General features: G+C 33.7%; 1 protein-coding gene across 1 annotated transcript in view; it reads right to left on the bottom strand.

Moving 5' to 3' along the window:
• LOC132561591 (transmembrane and coiled-coil domains protein 1-like) overlaps positions 1–19,825 on the bottom strand; it is a 75,754-nt gene that overhangs the window by 50,190 nt on the left and 5,739 nt on the right. Inside the window, exon 2 of the mRNA XM_060226290.1 lies at positions 13,577–13,648. The gene's annotated coding sequence lies outside the window, so the exon portion shown is untranslated. The remainder of the gene's footprint in view (positions 1–13,576; positions 13,649–19,825) is intronic.

The raw sequence follows: 19,825 nt of genomic DNA, 5'->3' as shown, positions 1-19,825 counted from the left end.
GGTCACTCAATGAACTTGAACAATTGATTGAAAAATAACACATTTGCGAAATAAATACATTACGGTCAGATCATATTGTGTATGTGAAGGTCTTAAGGGACCTAACAAAGACAAGTCATGTAATCAAAATTTGACCACAATATACAACGGACTGTATGTGTGAAATAAAATATAGTTAATCTACAGACATTCACTATTAACTGCGAAAACAAATTCTTACTGTAAGGTATATATAATGTACTATATACCAATCTTTGTTAAAACAGACAAAATGTAACCTGTGTTAGGAAAACCTACTTGGATACATCTGACTCTAAGTCAGAGGGAACCACATACCTGGACACCAGTCTGACTCTAAGTCAGAGGGAACCACATACCTGGATACCAGTCTGGGTCAAAGTCAGAGGGAACCACATACCTAGATACCAGTCTGGGTCAAAGTCAGAGGGAACCACATACCTGGATACCAGTCTGGGTCAAAGTCAGAGGGAACCACATACCTGGATACCAGTCTGGGTCAAAGTCAGAGGGAACCACATACCTGGATACCAGTCTGGGTCAAAGTCAGAGGGAACCATATACCTGGATACCAGTCTGGGCCAAAGTCAGAGGGAACCACATACCTGGATACTAGGGTGAATTTGAATGAGATCTGATGACATTTAATGACATTTCAGATCTGATGATCATCACACTTGCATCTCATTTTTAATTTAAACACACTGATAAGAACATATATAAGAAAATATTTAATTATTCTCAAGATAACTGTTAAAACATGAAAATCAATGTGTTGTACTTACATTGATGATGACAAGGTACATTCATTACAAGACAGGTACGATCACGTAAGATCTGCCTGTATTCAACAACTCCTAGTCTTATCTTCTACAGGTCAAAAGTATTGAATTTCTTTACATCACAAATTATATATCTTTACCTTACCTGTCAAAACATTTCTTTAATTCTAAGTATAACATTTTTCAGGTCAACGCCTTGTAGAACATTTTCGCCAAGAACAGTAACATTTAAATACAACTTATAACATTTGTAAGTTAAAAAAACAAGCATGTTCCTTACCTGTAACAGTCAAAATAGAATATATTACCAGTGAGGTGAATGACTGTTTAACCAATAGAAGCACAGGTAAAACCAGGTAAATATTTCATTATGTCATCAGGGTGTATCTGAGTCTTATACAAATCAAAAACATAAACAGGTTTTCAGGTAAAAATAACACACCTCATCGGTTTACAAATCAATTTCTTAACATAATACTACGGCAGTGCACTGATGGAAATATGATGTACTTAAACAATTACCAATGAGTTTAAACAGAGCTCTAAAACAACAGATCTTAAAACTCATTGCCTTATATTTTCTATAAAATATTTACTGTGTATATTTAATCATATTGGATTTTCATTATTATAGAAGGAAACTAGGAGAGAAGCATACCTTAAGTGTCGGTGAAGAAAAAACACAAAAAACATAGTATGTATTTATCAAAAAGCAGGAAGACAGAGCTTCAGACTTTTTTAAAAAAAAAAAAAATTCTTTTAATAATTGAACAGGCATAGTGACCAGTGATGAAGATCAAACCGCCAAAAGCGTGAAGTCTGTGTGGATTTCTGTATCGGAAAGCTACAACAGCTAAATCATTTAGAGCCTAGAGCCTATGTAACCCCTGGACAAAATGGTCAGGGTTCCAAGCTACCTATCTCTGGCAGTTTGTGATCCGCAGGAAGCTGAGAAACAGATCTGTATGTACTGACATGCATGATTGTGTCCTCGGCAAAGACGCTTTCGTCTGTTCTGGGCAGCATGTGATGTGGGCCTCTGGTATGTTTTAGGATTAAACATGATATGATTTGTTTCAATATTTGAATTCTGAAAATTTGTTTCTAAGAATTACTCTTTCTGGATTACTTTTCACTGTTATTTTGTGTGCCAATTTCAAGTAATCCTTCTCCCACTTCCTCACACACTTTTCTAATCACTGAAGCAATTATTAAACCAAGAATATCTTAACAAAACCTTCTTTTTTTTTGATAAAATTCAAAATGTTATTGGTTACCACATATAAAAGTGCATGTTTCTGAACAGCTACCTAATGACAGATTGATGACAGGAGCATTAAACAACCTCAATTATTAGATAGAATTTTGAATGGATGGATATTCAACTTTCCAAGAGGACATCACATAATTATCTGAAATAAAATCGGTCAGCTTACCATTCATTGAAGCAACTATAATAGAGCCAGATGCAGAATGAAAACTCCAGAAGGCAGACCATCACTCGGTCATTAAGAACTGGTCAGTCTCACATGTGTTAAGTAGCCTTAGGTCAAAACAATCCCAGCAAAGTCATAAAAGTATTATTCCTCACCACCTCATGGAAGACTTTTTGTGTGAACCGGAACATTTTTTTCTTAATCTTGATGTAAACAGAAAACACAACAGATTTGTTTCTCTATGGAGTCACGGTCAGCTAATGGCCAGTATGTGGTCATCTCAGGCTGAAGGTGATATATCAATGTCTGCATGGCTAATTCATAAAACAGAAAATCTGATTAACCTAGTTGTTATACATTAGCCTGTATTTTATTCCGTAGGGCATTTTACACTGTCCGTCCAGTCAGTAAATAGCTGTTGGTCATTATAAAGCTTATGGTGGTCAATGGGTTGACCACTGACTGGATCATACTCATATTAAGACCCTTTGGACTGTGCATGGTCAATAATGTCAGGATGTATACGGCCTGCAGCCATTTTTGTCCACCAAGAATTCCACACGCATAAAATACTGTCCATAAACCACTTAAACAATCAATCTGGTGTCTTGGTTTTTAATTACATTTCAGCTCATCAACACACTTCTCCATAAAAGAACAACTTTTTGTTTTTTCTAAAATCTGGGAATTTTTCCCTTCGAACGCTGACAGTAATTAGTGAACAACTAACCGTAAACAATCAAATATCTTATTGTTTTTGCAGACTGTAGCATATGTATGTACAGTGATATGTCTTTTCATAGATAATAATTAGTGTCTGTTTAGAAATTACATTTTTGTGTCTCTGAGAGAAAATGAAAGAATCCCTCTATTCTTCTCGAATAGATCCTTATAGTTCTAGAGGATAAAGAAAGTAAACCAGAAAATAATTTTCTTGAAATGTCTATTATTAAATTATATAAATCACCCCATCAGTCATTCAAAATATAATATACCAAATGTCCAACTGAAATTATCAAATGATCTTTCAACCCTTTTGAACTGCGTGTCAGACTGTAAATCTATAGATCCTATATAGATATAAGATATTTATGGCTCAGTTGTCATCACAACACATTCAGTAATTCAGCCACACCAGATAAACCAAGAGTCTGGATCAAGCATTTCAAAAATCAATAAAATTTTTATTTTCAAAATTTATAAAATCAAACTTACCTCCAACTCCAGGTATATGGTGAGATTCAACAAACATTGTGCTAGTATTATTTTTCTCCCTGATTTCACTATCCACAAACACATGAAAACTGGGACCATATCTTTAAGTGAATTTGAGGAGAAAATACCTATGGTTCAAGGACGAAGACATTTTGTTTGGTGCTAAGTTCCACATCGGAGAATTCATAATAATCAAACCATTCATGAAAATGGATTCCTTTCTGAATCCACACGCAGGTATCAATATCCGACAATGTACACTGAACAGTAAGAAATATGACTCTGATTTCTGTGTTTCACTTCAGGAGATTGTATCCGTAATGAAGGTGCTAAAATGAAGATGAACACCGAAATCAAATCTGATAAATAACGCACGTCATTGCCTCCATCTCAATCGAGAAAGAAATCCAGTCAAAATACACCTCGCTGTGTCATTTGTTAAAGAATCTTTTCAACAAAGCATTTCATGACAATACAGGGCTCCCAGTCAATAGGATAAGAATCGACACAGATTTATTGTGCACAGAGATCAGATCTACATCTTGTAAACTCTTTTAGTACAGGAGAAATAAATATCGAATCCATATGCAAATAGGTCCATTATGGGTGCTTGACATCTTGCTGTTTACCCTGAGCTTGTATTTCGTATGACAACACGTACTGTACAGTATTGGTCCTTGGTGAGCTATGTTGGAGTCAGTGCAAAGAACAACTTCTACAAGGTATCCATTTGATGTGGAGGAAGTGAGACAGCAGCACCTAACCAACACTTCCTACAAAGTTTCTGTTTTATCTGTTTTAAAGACAAATATCAGACTTTCTCCCCTATGTTTTCCTCTATTGCTTTACCTCCCACTAGGGATATTTGTAGTTACATACTGCTGATATGAAAGAATAGATTTTTTGTAGAATGAATGAATGTGTGTAGCTATGATGTCGTGGTCCATTTTTTGTTTATATCATTGAATGACAGCAATCCACACACCAAGTGAATGTAAACAGATATTCCATTATACACAATAGAAATTCCAAAAGACAGTGGTATGTTGCCATTGGCTCCTCCAATCATTATCAAGTGGGTGGAGTTATATATTTTTTTTCATCGTGAAATGAAAAAAAACCCTGATGAATCAGAAATCTGCATTTTGCATACAAAGAAAAATTAATTATACAACATTAAGCCCATGCTTACAATAAACCCACCGATATTTATTGTAGTTTCAGAAGAAATGCCAGCAGATACTAGTCTGCTGCTATACAGAAGATCCGTAATACTTTGGACACTATATAGTCCTGAAAACTCACAATCCCAAAATGTTGGGAAATTATTTCCATAATGTTAATTGTATGACATAAGTTCAAATACTAGAATTCCATTTCAGGAAATACTTTTTGGGAACAGAATGGAATTTTTAATAGTAACATTCAAACAATGATGCAGACAATTTTTGTGACCAAGTGAGGATATTTATTCTGGTGTTCAGTCACCCATGACCGAAGTGCATACCGCTTGACAACTGTGTAGTCATAGTGAAAGCAGACAGATCAGCACCCAAGGCATTCACCTGTGGAACTCGTGTCAGATTTAACAGCAATTCTATACTGGGCAAAATGAAATATATTGTGAAGAAAATACCAAATACAACTTTATCGTAATGTGATCAAGGAAGATAACTCCTGTTAGATAAGTTGGTGGATGAAACTCAGGCTGGAAAACTCGCAATATGGACAATTTTATAACAAAACAAAGGTGTCCAGATTATCACTGAGCTTATAACAGGACAAGCAAAGTTAGAGCTGGACCAATCCATAGCTCAAAATTTTATGTCTTATTTTTTATTTATGAAATCCAGATTCTTAAGACTGCTACAGTCTATATAAAACAATAAAAACATGACCCTGAAATGAGAAAAGAGCAGAATAAATTACCACTGGATATTGTAAAAATAGTATCACAAGCTTATATATTTTAGCAGTAACCTTATTTTCTTATTTTCACACTAAAATATTCTCCTAAGATATGACTGCGCTAACTCAGTTTCTGTATGTTGTTTATTAATCAATAATTGTTGAAGCTAATTATGAGCCAGAAATTGATCCTGCCCTAAAATCACAAGGTGCTAAATTAATTATGTGTATAGTTTTCCATATATGTCTATTATCCATGATTCAAACATTTTTAGCCCAGGAAAGCTTCAGATCAACCTGTCAAGTTAAAGATATTAAGTTTTCAATTAACTCCAATATTATGTTCAAAATGAGAAAATATATTACAACTGAATTAATATTTAAGCTGCCAGTTATGGATATGAAACACATGCTACAGACAGTGAATTTTTTTGAAAAATCAATACTTTCTTATAACAATACAGCTGCCATGACATGCTTTATACAACACAATCAACATACATCTACAACGTTCATGACCAGATGTTTAGCCAAATATATCCTTATGGGGCAAATAGAACAAAATCCTGTTTTGATAAATGAAATCCTCTTAGAAAGCTGCTTATAATTAATGACATCACATACAGATTCTTTAAATGACTAAAACAATAAATTACAAAATAAGAATATTAAAATTTAATAAAATTATATAAACTTCAAAGCTAAATCACACAGACTCTTTAAGTTCTATGGTCAAAAGAGATGAATTTTATGGAATTCAAATTCAGATAAAAATAAAAAAAGTTCAAAGTTTTATAATAATGTTTACATCCTAATTCACTATTTCAGTTACCAAAATTATCAAATTGCATTTCATAGAACCATAAAAATTTCTATGTAGGAATTTTATTACAGATTCTTTCACAAGAATTGGCAATTTTATGCAATTTGAAATTATGGACAAGCTAAATATAGCCATCCAATGTTGTACTTTATCTCTCTCAAGTGTATATAAATCTCCAGCAGACTTCATAACAAACAAGGAAAAACCATGTCTGTCTTTTCCTGAATGTGTATTCCTATAAGTAATATAAGGCATACACATTACATGAAAGTCAAACCTGAGCCAAAAGAAGTTTCATTTTCTACACAAACATCTAGGGAGTAGTATCAACGAAAATCTTGACATGCCAAACTGTTGTTCGTGCATTACAACATGTGCTAATGCAAGTCGGTAATGTGACTACATGTCACGACTGCATGCCGAAGCTGTTGCCAATTCAACCTGTACATTTCTCATGTCGTTTTTAACTTTTCAACAAAGAGCAACTGCAATAATTAGCTGTTGTGCTGTTGTTTCAATATCTTTTTTGATGATTTAAAATTTAGACCTGATCAAGTCTCATAATTCACAAGCATCGACTACTAAAATGCTTGCTTGATTTTTTTTTCAACATATGTAGATTGCTCGAGCCAAAAATAGCAACATATTGATCTATGAATCCGAATTGTTTATTCATGTTCCAGATCAATTTCTGATAGGATCTTCCCCCGAAAAACATTTCTGCTTTAACATGAGAAATAGAACAGAAAATCTATTGTAACAGTCAAGGCAGAATGAAAATGATATGGACAACAGAACACGCTGTCAAAATGTTTTCCCACTAAATCTGATATGATGAACATCAAAGTTAAAATGATTTTCACTGTAGGTAACAATTTCACCTTCACAGGAACAAAAACTCTGACAATTTTCCCATACCAGGGTTTTTTTTTCCCCTAAAAAATATCTTTTAGAGCTTTGTGGGGCCGACAATTGGCCCCATTCCCCTTTGAAATCATTTCATATTTAAGAACAAGAGATCCCAGAGGGATCTTGGCGCCCACCATTTGAGGATCTGTTTTCAGTTCTTGAAGATTTGTTTATTTTTTTTTTTTGTTACAGGTTTTGTAAATGTTCATGAACTGGTCTTCATTGAATGTACTCAATGATGGCACAAGATATTTTTATTAAGCACCTGTTAGCAAATATCATTTGAAAAAGATCCCAAAGTATTATTAGATAGCAGTCAGTTACAGGTGGATAATGGACAATATGCTTGTGGTGTATTACTGTTGACATCCAAGATGGCTGCCTGTGGGCCACCTTGATTTCAAATCAGTCCAAAAAAGGTACAATGCACAACTAGGGACCAAGGGAAACCAATATCTATGAAATATCAGAAGGATCCATCCAGTACTTCCTCAGATATATCAGTAACAAGATTTTACTCTCAAAATCCAAGATGGCTGCCTGTCAGCCATCTTGATTTCGGATCAGTCCAAAAAGGTATAATGCACAACTTGGAACCAAAGGGAACCTGCATATGAAATTTGAGAAAGATCCATTCAGTACTTTCCAAGAAATAGCAGTAACAAACTTTTACATTCAAAATCCAAGATGGCCACCTGTCTGCCATTTTGAATTTGAATCAGTCCAAAAAAGGTACAATGCACAACTAGGGACCAAGGGGAACCTGTATATGAAATTTGAGAAAGATCCATCCAGTACTTTTCCAGAAATAGCGGTAACAAGAATTGTTTACGGACGGACGGACGACGGACCACGGACGCAGGGTGATTTGAATAACCCATCTATTAGATAGATGGTGGGCTAAAAACCTTCAAAATATGCAATTTACTCCTATAAATTTCTTTCTCTATCCATCAATTTTCTTATGCTGAGGCAAAAGAAAAGAAAAGAAACCTTGCAGAATACAATTGTTTATAGCAGTGACTGACTTCAACACCAATCATTATTTAACTTGGTAAACCCTTGCTTAAAATAATCAAACTTGCTAATAACACAGCAATTTTTTCCCCTAATTTACTGCATATTATCATACATGTTTATTCATTGAGAACTTGAATTATATCCAAATTCTTACAAAACAAATCATCATGATCACATCCCAATCCAAGCACGTTACCTAATACAGACATTGTAGAGATCAATGATTTTATTTATGGTCCTTCTAGCCTGAGATTATACACACCTAAAGACCAAAGACCCTCGCTAGGGAAGATCCATCATTGCATCAGGTAGGGACACCATAATTACCCAACATTAAACTAAGTATAGTTACATTAATCAATACAGGTTTGCAGACAGCTCACAAAAGTCGAAAGTCGGCAGTTGTTTCTGTATACACCTAGAGTCTTGTCAGAATTATAAAAGTGCAATGTCACACTGTATTTATCAGATAGTATGCCCATGCTTGGAAATAAGCCTAACCATATCTCTTTAATGCTGTAAATTGTTATTTCTTTATCCTGATAATTTTTTTCATATCCTTCAATAAGTCAGCTGGGCTTATTCTACTTCTGAAATGACATTAAATGATTTTGCAATTCTTTGTTTAAATCTATATGAATTACAATAAGAATGACTTCACCATCTGAATTTTGCAGCAGAATATTGTGATAATTCTCTCACAAAAAACCATTTGAAGGTCTCGTTATTACTGTACGTCACCAGTAATTAGCTCAATATGCGACATTATAACCAAGATAATATTACCTCCTTAAATATTAAACTGATTAGTCTGTCCCTGAAATACTGTATACTATAAAGCTTTATCCTGAGGTCAACAAGACTCTGAGAACCTTTCCAGTTATCAGAGCTCTCAATGTGTAAATTAGAACTAATTAATAAAGGAAAGGTTGTTATCATAGATTTGATAACATTGGATCGAGGAACGTGATGAGCTTACTGGAGTGAAAAGTTCCATGTGACAAAGTTTGAATTCACAGAACTTTATGATATATTAATTTTATACTGAATGATCCAGAGACGAGAATAAATATTGAAATGATTGATATATTGGTACCATATACATACATGGTAAACTAAAAAGTACATGATGATCATAGTGTTCACTTCACTGTCAACCATTATTAGGGGGTCCGACATGTCTGGTATGATGGGCGTGTAATTTAGCTTGATACACAAACAGCCATGGATGGGACCCAATGGTGAGTTTAGAAACCTAGTAAGTGCAGAAAAGTAAATCGGTGAGTACAGAAACCGGGATATCTCTTAAGAAAGAAAACAGCATCCTACATCTGAATCTGCACTTGAATTGCCACATCATAGCTGAAATCATAATTATGTACATCATACCAAATCTGGCTATGTACACACCTACACATACTGAAGGTCATGTACACCAAAATCAGTTGTTTTATTTCAAAATATATAGTGTATGTATGATTTACTAAAACCATGAGCATGAGTAATTGATGGTGGGAGCACACTTATATAATTAGCATTCTGAAATACAAATATCTACAATTTTAATATCTGCATGCTTACATGAAAATTAAAATAATTTATATCAACCCCATAAAACAATTAAACATTTCTGTCTTTGTGTTGATAAAGTCATTATAAAACTAACCAAACCCCAGCCTTGGAAGTTTTCCTTTAGTAATTGGTAATGACTACATAATATGGCTGACAACACCCAGGTGCCTTGTATAACTTCCAATCACGTTAATTATTGATAAATCAGGGTGTTTTCTCACACCATCTAAACTCTCCATATTTCTGGCATAACTCCACATAACTGGTTTTCTGCAAGATTTTTCACAGATGTTTCTTCTTGATCAACATCTGACTCAAGCAAATATAATGTTAAATTAAATAAACTGTTCTATTTAATTATTGAGAGACGAAAGTAAATATCTTCTTCCTCCGAACCCATCAGGTTCAAATATTGGCCTACTGAGGTACAGTATATACATTTACACTTTAAAATCATTAGCATTAGGTAATGGCATGACTTTAGGTTCCAATATCTTGATTATATTGCCTCACCATTAGACTGAATAAAATTTGAAAATTCAAAATCAGATTTAAAATTCAAACAATGGCTTACCATGCTTTGTTAAATGATTCAGGTTCAAACCATGAACTCTAGAAACTCTCCAGAAACCAATGTATATAAATCGTCTTCACTTCAGTTTTCTCTCACTAACATTGTTTAGAAATCTATGTCTGATAACGAGTGTCCATCTGGACCATTAAACAAAGTGGTTAGATAATTCAAACACCTAAGCAGAGACTTAGCAAGAACTGAAGCATCTATCAGAAGTAAAAAATAATTATGTGATCTGGACTCCTGTATAAACACACACCTGACTTTTATGGTTTTTCAAACCCCCATGAATCTCAATCATTGTACATACTTTAACGTTGATGATTCCATGTGGGGAACATATGTAAGAAACAGTTGGTTAAGAAAGGTAGCTGCCAAACCTTGTGAAGTCGCTTTCAATCACCTATTTATTGCTGTAAAATGTAGAAACTTTTAACTGTTTGAAAACACACCAGCCCCAACCCCACCCCCCCTCTCCCATCCCTTCCCCAACCCCAACCCCCACGTAACTTTAAGTTCATATATATAGAAAGCATATACCTGCCAACTTTTTGAGATTTGCATTAAACATCAGTATAAAGTGCATCAATATTGCCTCCAGATATTCTTTTACCTTACAAAGAAGGCACTCTTTATTTTTTACTATTTGTGGTGAGCTAGGACTTTGAAGATGCATGATTTATGTGTAAAATCTGGAGGGCTAAAATTGTTATCTCTTAATTATAAAGGGGCAGTTAGTGATGCGTATTTTTGATAAAACTAAAAGATAAATCCCCTTATTTCATATTTCTATGTAACTCTGTTATATGAACTGTTACAACATCATTAAAATGTAATCAGTCAGTGCTATGTCATGGCTGCTATTTTTTTTATACAGTATCGTACATGTAGACAAGTGCATAAAGTTCGGGAATATTTTACACCTTCAAAATCACAGAAATTCAATATATTTACCATATCAATATTTGTATGTGATAAAAATTGTATTTGTAAAAAAATCGGGAAAATTAAGAGGGAATGTCTGATTTAACCAACTCACATACAGGGCTAAATTTTTACCAAAATTTTTGAACAGAAAAAAAAATTAATAATGTATAAAAAAAAAGTGGGGGGTAAAAGTTAAGATGTAATGTTACTATTCACATGCCAAAAATGTAGGATTAAGGAAGCACCACATACAGCAGCCAAATGGCATTAATCAAACATAGGAGCTATATATGTCCTACTACTGAATTCAATGTCCTGTTAAAAGCCTGCAGTAACTTATATCCCAATGCCTGTCTCAAAACGCAGAGATGACTCCGAATCAATAGGGAAACATATCACTACCAGCCAAATCCGGGGATTTTATATCTAAACTTGGTAATACCAATCTCATCCAAGTTCCCTGATAGAACTGAAATAAAAAACCTTATATTAGTTCCAGGAGTTTTAGCCACGAATCTGTACGAATGATTAGACAATCCAAATTGATTTATTGTATCGCCTGAAATTGACCGTTAGGGGCATGACTTAGCATAATTCAGGGTAAGGAGATTGAAATAGTTTGGAGCCTGGAATGGTGCTGTAATAGCCATGTTTTGTCTGTAAATAGTTACAACATCAGGTCAACGAGTCCACAGCAGTAAACTAGTATTTGTCTCCTACAGAAGGGCAATACAAATACACCGGCCTTGTTTACTTTATCACTATAGTTAACAAAATGTGACAGTCCTTTTTTTTCTTTTCTCTTTAAACAAATGAGCATTTCAGCTTCTCTCTTCTTCAAGTCAATAATATGGCATCATTGCATTACATAATACTTCATCAACATCATTTCTTCCCCGACATGTTTACACTTGAGCTTGAATCGTAAAATGCTACACAACCAGGAATTCCATACTTTGGTTTTTTTTAACAGTAAAGAATAATCTTCAAATAACACTTAAATATATTTTTTCTTTCAACTATACCAACAAAAAAGCCATTTTCAATCCTTTTCTATTACATAATCATATATAATACCTATGTCTTTCAAAAAGTTATCTCCCTTTCTGATTTTTCCTATTGATACACAAGAATTTGAAATATATTTGCATCACTGTTATCAAAAAAACTTAATCTTGTCTTAAAATCTAAATAAACTTACTCATAAAGAACACATCATACAGCAATTATAAAATATCTGTAATGTCCAGTCACCTGCCATCAAATACAAAGGGCCATAACTCTGGTAGGACAACAAATACTGATCCCAGCTTAGTATGCAATACTAATCAGTAAATAATTACATAAGGTTATGTTGTTAATTGGCACTACCCCAGTTAATTTAGTGAAGCAGAGCTGTCATTATACTAAAGCTAGGGTTCAGAATGGGATTTCAATACTAGATATCTAATTGTCATAATAAACAGTATAAAATATATCTCCATAAGGTAAGGCATATCACATGGAATACAGCTTAGATAAAGGTGGTGCATACCAACGACCTATACTACGATAAAGGATTACCGTACAGCAAAGCTATACTGCACAACCACGATAACACCACAATCCACTTAACTGTAATTCTAGTCATTTAAGTTTGAGGAAATTAAAACTTGAATGTTTATCATGTATGTACATCTACAGTCTTGAGTACTGTGACAATATATCTGGATAGACCTAGTATTTTATCTGGCGAGTCCAGAACACCTTTCCCAAAATGTTAAACAGAATTATTACTAAGAGATATTGGACACCGAACAGGTGGTCGGGTGGTGCAGTGGTAATGCACTCGCCTTTCACCTAGCCGTTCAGGGTTTGACTCCTGGAACGGACGTGAGAAGGTAAGGGTCACCTGCCCGACCATGTGGGTCCCCCCCCCCTCAAGTACTCCGCTTTCCTCTCACAATAAGACCCCTCACACACTTACATCCAGGCCAACAAGAGTGATTAGTATAAGTTGAAATAACTTGTTTCCCCAATGTTGTAAAATAAATAAAGTTTATAGAAGATGTTGGACATGGGTCACACAGGAAAATCATGAGTCCAGGACTCAAACATTCGAGTACAAAAAATCAATGTTTACCTAGTCTGTACAACTTACTAGAGAGCTCAGAAATATTTTTATACAGTCATGTTGTTTTCTACTATTTGGTTTGTTTCATTTTATTTGTTGAAGTGAGTGCAGACAGATCAGTCAGAGTAGGAACAGTGTTAGTCACACACATTATATTGGTCAGTATCGTGATCACACCCATTCCAATACAGTCTTATCTATCTTTAACTGCCCGGATCTGTGAACAGACGTGAGAAGCTAATGATATCTTAATTATTGAATAACTTGACGGGAACTTACCGTGCCTTGAGAAGTTCACATGGGACGCCTTCTTCGCTAAGTTACGTTTGTTTTCTACGGAGCATATCCCATCTGTAACACCAAAGAATAAAATCCATGCATTAGTTATGAAACATCAGAACCACGAGGAAAAAAACTGAAAAAAATCTTTAACAGGGAGCAAACTGAAGGGTATACCTTTGTGACTGGCAGACTCCAGAAATAACATGGCCACATTTTACATGTAAAACGAGTATCACAGCGCTTTTGGAAAAATGGATTACCTATATATCAATGTATATGACAACACTTAATAAGGAGTTACCCCAGTGTTGTACACACGTCCATGATGTCACTCATAGTCTTATAGTCATTACTTGAAAGCAAACACCTAAATTTCCACAGTCAAGTATTCAAACAAAACACTGGATATACTGCTAATTAAAACCTACTAGCGAACACAGGTAACGCAAATGATAAACAACATCCATATTCAATAATCCATGTATTAGCCCATGCTCAGTAATAAGCCCATCTATCGACACCTATTGCTGGTGAAAATATCAATACAAATGATTTCATGTAAGTATTTGTCTCCAGGGCTTAATATAGAAATATTAATGTGTGTAAATTAACTCTAACAATTTGACTGGCAGTTGGGTGTGTATTATACACAAAACATACTAGTATATCAGTCAATGTCAGATTCTGATTCACCACATACCCAGTACAATTTATTTGGCAATCCATGAGGGTCGACAAATGACTCAAAGTTAGAGGTGGGCTTAATGTTCAACAACGAAATAAGAACGGTTCATCTGGTATAATTTATTTTTTGATTAACAGCAAGTATAAGAAATGGGTTAATACAGATGTATAAGATAAATATTGTACAATATTGTACGTACAGAATGTATTCTCCTGTATGTATAATAAATATTAAATTGTATATATGTGTACATTAAATGGCAAACGACCAAGATAAACCTAATTACATCAACACTAAATATAAATTAATTACAAGTTATACAAATAGATATCAGACAGATATAACATTGACCCTGTAACTATACAACAGTGCACAAACCATATACTACTCAATCAACATAAACAACGACCGTTATTTTCTTCACCTAAAAAATTCACCATATATTGTTTGTCTCAACTGAAATTTCTCCAAAATGCAGAGAACAAGTGTAAACTGGTAACTTAGAAGGGTATTTATCAGCTGTATAAAAAAGTAGAAAATACACCACCAGTTCCAAACTTCTAATATAAACAGCTGTAAAAAATATAATTCTTTAATACAAGACAGAAACAGACGATACCAATTCCAGTCCATGATAGATCAATTCTTCAATTATTAATTACGAAACATGGAATAGATTTCCATCAAAGCTTTCCATCTTCCATCAGTTCTTGTTTTGCAATTGTGAGTCTATTCTTTAAAAATATTGTGTCTACCAAGACGTGAATTTCCATTTATAAACCTGTGTTCCTATAGAAATACATCAAGCCTCATATCTTACCTTGGGACGAAGAAGTGCTTTCCAATATAGGTCTCATGTCAGATTTGAGTTTGGCCCTCTTAACAAAGAGACCCATCAAAAAAGATCCACTGTACTTTCACAAGCTATACACATATAGACTTTTGAGCAATACAAAAGCTAAACAATTTCCTTAAGAAATATAAAATGCACCATTACATATAAAAACATGTATTCCATTTTTCTTCGTATTGTGTGGCTATTAAAATGTATTGTTGACAATAGAAGAAAGTTGTCTCGTCACTCCAACATAAATTTATATTAACAGTACACAGTACATAGAATTTCCAGACTTCTGATGCATACACTGTTAGACAGGGATATGCATTACTCCATTCACATCGTCGTGAAAGCAGGTAATGAGAATAACTCAAGTATATTATAAATTGCAATCTAATCCAAACTAATATTCCATGGAGAGCACAACAGCCTTTTGGAGAGGCGTCGACTTAATGTGGTCATTTCTCCACCATCATAGTTGTGTACATATACACATAAAGTAAGTTATTGTTTTTCTGTCGGTACGGAAAGGGTTTAACTTCCTGTGCAAAAGAATATCCTTCCGTTTTACAACAGAGGTCAAGCTTCAAAAGTCCAGGTTACACATGTTCCAAACAGAAAAATGATGACTTTAAACAGGTTTATGCATTGTTTTTACCAAAAAGACCTAACACCCACAAACTTTACTTCCTCAACCTTTTTTTTTGTTACATCTTGCTTCAGAAAACAAGAGAAAATGCAGATATCTAGAATTAATCTTACCAAAAACTATAACAAATATTTCACCCTAAAAAAAAAATTAATTACAGTTACATATTTTAATTAGTTGAGAAATATGAGGACAAGAAACAGTCCCAAATATCATTAACTAATTAAATAAAACTTAAAAAAAACTACAAGAAACCTGGAACTATTTAATTATCAGGATAATCCGTGTCCCAATCTCCGTAATTTGAAAATCCAAGTACTATATATATCCCAATGTTTTACAAGAAACTTCTCCTTCCAGTATACAGACATATACCTAGTCACTGAAACGTTATTATTACATGTGGTTCTTGATCAGCTGATCAGTGGTCTGATCACTCGTATGGTACACCTAGGTTAAGGGGATTTAAATGGTATTGTCCAAATAAAAATTAGGCTAATACACACATTTCTCACAACTTAACACCACAAAGCATTGTCAGCATTACATTGTTTTCATTCAAACCTCAGAAAACGGAATAACTGTGCTAAACTCTTACCTGAAACACTATCTTGGTATGTTCTCGTGTAACTATGGATCTTCCATAAGCTATGGATCTTCATAAGCAGTTATTAGTCTAAGTCAAGCTTAAATTTTTTTTAAATACTGGACCTTTTTTATTAATATAATACTTACAAGCAATAATATTTGTTCAAATATTTAAATAGCCAGCTTAAACTCCTCAAACTTGAACATGTAATCTAATACACTTGAACAATGCACATGTTGTAACACCTTTCTAATGATCTTCAATGACATCTGAACGGGGTCATCTTCACTTCAAACCCTTACCTAGTTCAGCTAGCAAGTGATTACACAGGCAGTTAGTATAGGGTCAAGGGTCATTAGCTCCTCTAAAATGAAACTGATCCCTCCATGTTTTTAATTTTCTTTCCATTTTACACAGAACTGACCCTTAGCTCCTATATCAGTAAAAATTTGCTGAAAATGACCAGGTAATCATTTTCCTAGTATTTTTCCTGGATATAGAAATACAGCAGGAATTTTTCTCAGAAATATGATTTAATTTGAAATTTTTAATAATCAATAAACATATCTTTTTATAGTTGAATTCTAAAGAGCAGAACCACGAGAATAATGAAGGACATTATATTCACGGTAAGAATTATATAAGCACTCTGAACACAACCAAGAACATCATACTGATGATTTTGTCATTATATAGTCGAGGAAGAAACTTGGTATTCCGACAAACTCATAATCCAGACAATTTTGACCGGTAATAAAGGTCGAAGTTCAGATTATTGAAGGTAAACTTATTTAGACTAATATGTTATATAAATCACTTGAATCTTGAGATCTTTTTTTTCTCAGCTTTTTTATTACAATAATTAGTTCTACGTTATTAAATGTTTTAGTGCACTCTTATTTCAGCAAGATGGCAGTTCAGGCTTCATTCCCCAATTAGGAAAGAAAAGGACATAATCTAAATTGTATTTTTTTCTCCTAGCTTTTATCAAATGGGAAACAATAGTGAATTGTATAAATAGTTTATAAAGCTCATTTTAAATATTTAAAATCATTTTGTACCCCAATGGAACACAATACTATCAACAAGTTCTGAAATCTCAAAAACAAAAATATGTTTACGTCAACTGACTTTGGTATACTATACTCAAATCTAGATTATATTAATTAATGACGACAAGCAGTAAGTAATTAAATCAAAGGCATACAATGGCCATACTACAATACATCCAGGGTACCAACCTATATACATGTAGCTATAGATTACAACACTAGAAGTATACCTCCATTGTATTGATGAGTGAGTTATTTTAAGATATTAATACCTGTGTTACCAAAACATAAATACACAAAACCTAAACCATCATTTCTATACTTCTATACTCATCCTTGACAACAAATAATACAGAAATAATGTTGCCTTTGTTTCCGTTTCTTAATCCTCTTTATAAGTATGTACTACAATACACATATATATGGCTACACACTATATTATACGGGTGTTACAAACATGTAACAGACTGACCTATATATATATATCCTTGATTCAAGGGCTTTACGTCATATCGAATGTCCTAGGGTCAATGAAACGATCCATCATTTCTTAAAGAATAATACAGTTTACATCTGTTTGATCCTTCAAACGAGCAGACCTGTGAACATTTAATAATTAGATCATTTAAATTTTTTGTCTCTCCTTTGAATTTTTTTAAAAACAATTTTGGCAAAGTATAATAAAGGAAATTGTAATTACAGGTAATGTTCGATCAACGTGTCAGAAAAGATGTAGTCATGGAAATTAAGGACTTAAAAGATTAATGGGCTTTAATGTAATTAAACAAAAAATCTGTGAATTTGTTGGCTCTGTTTAATTCCCTATAAAAAGGCTGAGGTAGGGTGTCCTTTTGGCAATGGTGGCTATTTCACTGCATGAACATCTTACAGGAGGCCCATCACAAGCTATCCTAAGCAATTTGACAAAAAGGACTACCAACTGCACAGAATAGTCTGTGACCTTATCTACCTGAGAAATACGAACTACCCTGATCCTAGGAGCCAAACTACAGATTGATTGAGCATGCAAACTTTAAAGACTTAAACAGTACAGAGATCCTGATTCTTTCCCAAAACATCAAGGGATACCTACCTTAGGGCACCTCAATGTCCTGCTACATATATATAAGGTATCTCATAGATACTTACCTTAAGACACCTAGCGTCCTGCTACATATATATAAGGTATCTCATAGATACTTACCTTAAGACACCTCAGCGTCCTGCTACATATATACATAGTATGTAAAATACTGAATATCACAGCTTTTGAAAACATGCTGTTTAGAAAATACTACAAGACCCCAAAACAAGTTCATGAGTTACAACTTACAACACAACTTTAAGCACATTCAACTTTGATGAACTCAATACAATTACATGTACTTGATGAAAAAAACACTTGGAAACATTTTGATACTCATAGATATGGTAATCAATTACACAGATGTAATTAGCGTTATTTGATGAGATCAGCCTGGCTTGGTTACATTAATGTTCATCTGACATCAATGCACCAAGAATTCTCGAGTCTAGGAAAATCAATATACTGCCAGTGATGGAAAACATCATGAATGATCAGTATTTCCGGTTCATTTTAGTGACAACCTGATAAAATTTCAATTCTCCAACAAAAAAAAAAAAAAAAATTAAAGATAAAAAACACGTAAAAATTACATAAATTCTTGCAGAGCTAAAATTTCACGGTGCCTCAAAAAATTTCAATTTTGTAAATCATGAGTAATTGATTTTTATATGATACTTGAAATACCCACTTATGCAAAATGTCCATGTAAAATTTCTCACAGTATCATTTCACAGATTAAAAATATCTAAAGACTATAAAAATCTATCCTCCATCATTAATGGGTTTACCATATAAGGGATCTGGTTATGATCTGGGGAGAAAAAGACCTAAAAAACAAGAATTGTTGAGGATTGTCAGAAAATGAATACCATGTCTGCACCAGAAAAGCTTACTCGCACTCGATTTGTTTCAATATTATCTCCATATGATACAAGAAGAATGTACTTCAAAAAGACAACACTCGCATCACAAATTATACTCAAAAAGACAACACTCACATCACAAATTATACTCAAAAAGACAACACTCACATCACAAATTATACTCAAAAAGACAACACTCACATCACAAATTATACTCAAAAAGACAACACTCACATCACAAATTATACTCAAAAAGACAACACTCACATCACAAATTATACTCAAAAAGACAACACTCACATCACAAATTATACTCAAAAAGACAACACTCACATCACAAATTATACTCAAAAAGACAACACTCACATCACAAATTATACTCAAAAAGACAACACTCGCATCACAAATTATACTCAAAAAGACAACACTCACATCACAAATTATACTCAAAAAGACAACACTCGCATCACAAATTATACTCAA

This window comes from Ylistrum balloti, unplaced genomic scaffold, assembly GCF_031769215.1.
Source record: "Ylistrum balloti isolate Yb309-2 unplaced genomic scaffold, AGI_CSIRO_Ybal_v1 Utg371236, whole genome shotgun sequence".
In the NCBI taxonomy this organism is placed as follows: Eukaryota; Metazoa; Mollusca; class Bivalvia; order Pectinida; family Pectinidae; genus Ylistrum; species Ylistrum balloti.
Note: the sequence above shows the minus strand (reverse complement) of the source record. Positions and strands in the feature narration are given on the sequence as shown.